Consider the following 2086-nt stretch of genomic DNA (forward strand, 5'->3'; position numbering starts at 1 on the left):
CAACTTCGACGGATTCACGACCCTGATCAACCGACGGGGTTCAACGTGAGAATGACAGCAGCCAAAGCAGAAGGGATTTACGACCCCCGACGTCTAGGATGCTGCCATGCCTAGCCATCGCACCTTCCGGACGGTCTCACGGACTCACTCATGGGTGACAAGCTCCGACAGCTCACCAAAGAGCGTTTTGAATTTTGTTTTTTGTTTCAGTTCACCATGGCTTTGCTCATTATGGTTGCGTCAAAAACTTTACAGTTGCCGACGGCCGGGAAGAATGTTGGAAATCCTGTCAGCTGACAGGTCCCTCACACTAACGCACGCAAGGCTCGTCCATTCTCTCCCCACTCACACACACCTGACGCGCTCACCTCAGATGACTGGGGGTTATTAATTACAGCACCTGAGGCGCCACTTCCTGGACCGCTCTAAATTACCATACGAATTATAATGGAATAGGTCATGTGACCACAAAATTAGGACACGTGGCACCTATAAGCCCGTGTCTCGCTCTCATTCGTTTCCGGGAATTCGTTAAAGGAACTTCTCTTTGTACCGCTCAATTCTCGCGTAATCGGATTAATAAATAATCGTGTCAGCTCAGTTATTATCTATTCAAAGAATTCGGTGCGCTCTTTAGTTGAATTTACTCAGCGACTTTACCTGTGACAAGTGTAAAATAAACATTATTATTGACAATTATACGGTTTTTGTAAAACCACGTGCACGTGTTCCGTTCATTTTTTGACCCGCNCTTTTTTGTCCCGCTCACCACTCTCCGCAAGCCCACATTTTTTCATCAATACCTCCACAAATCCAGATCCCTCAAACATTATTCCTTTCCTTATTAGCCATCAATTCTTGTCTAATATACTGCACTCTTCTCCTGAGAATGCCATTACGTACGATATTTCTTCTGCGCTCCTCCTCTCAGTATTGTTCTTTCTTTCTCAACAATTCCATTCTCAGTAGATTCTTCTCGTTCTCTCTCCTTCTGTACGCTTTCTTCTTCCGAAATTTTTGCATCCTTTCTCTATTTTTTTCATTTTCTGCGCCCTTAAATGCTAAATTTTCCCGTTTACGTTTCATACATGTTCGATTCTGTTCCTTTTTTTGTCCATTGCGGCCATCCGCATTTGTTCACTCTTATCAGATAATTGACATTTCCTTATATTATTTTTTCTATATATATTTTTTTTTTCGTGATTGATTTTTGACCGCGATTTTCGTTTAGTTTTCATGATAAGTCAAATTGTCGTTGTTCTCAAAGATATTGTTGAATATTTTTCAAGTACTTTAGGTAATTCGACAGGCAGAAAAATTATTTACTCATTAAGATTTTAGAACTTTGTTGATTGTTAAAATCGCTGTTGGTTAGTTCTGGAATTGAGGTAAAAAAATCAACGAAGCTAACAGACTCTCGTTAATTGTTCAAACGAATTTTCAGACAATCAGTGTCTTTTTCGGCTCATCACTGTCGCTTCTTGCAGATATAAAAAATCCAATGAACAAATATGGATCTATTGTCGCTCTTGAAAGAATTGGTGGCTTCGTGGCAAGACAACTTAATTCTTTTGATGAAATGTCGCTCAATGTATAGTATTAAGTAGTCATTTTTAGCAATAGCACAATCAGAAAATAACAAAAAAAGCAAATACTAAGGATTCATCATGATGATATGGAAAGAAATGAGTAGTTAGACTAGGCGGGTTCTGGATATAAGTTCCAGCGCCCGCCACCAGGTGGCGCCACAGTCGCAAAAGTTTCGAGATGGATGACGTCATCGGTGAGTCATCATGATGACTCATCCGTTTGGGGGTGTGGTGGGGAGACTTCCGGAGTCCTGTTGGGACTTATATCGCTGGGGGGATTCGACTGTCACGTAGGTGGCACCACCATCGTTTTCTAGAAGGATGACGTCATCCTGAATATTCGAGAGTCAGGTGGCAGCACGGTCGGGGAATATTCTGGAAGGATGATGTCATCCTGGTATCTGGGAATGACTCATTGTTCTGCGGGGTGGGGATATCTTATAATTCCTCTTCGCTCTAAATGTTTCAAATATTTTCGAAATGTTTCAAAATGTTTT

General features: G+C 41.5%; 1 protein-coding gene across 1 annotated transcript in view; it reads left to right on the forward strand.

Moving 5' to 3' along the window:
* The window catches only part of LOC107042676, a 7899-nt gene that overhangs the window by 5029 nt on the left and 784 nt on the right, over positions 1 to 2086 (forward strand). The gene's annotated exons all lie outside the window — the stretch shown is intronic.

Source organism: Diachasma alloeum, unplaced genomic scaffold (assembly GCF_001412515.2).
Source record: "Diachasma alloeum isolate Michigan unplaced genomic scaffold, Dall2.0 Dall_scaffold_00501, whole genome shotgun sequence".
Classification (NCBI taxonomy): Eukaryota; Metazoa; Arthropoda; class Insecta; order Hymenoptera; family Braconidae; genus Diachasma; species Diachasma alloeum.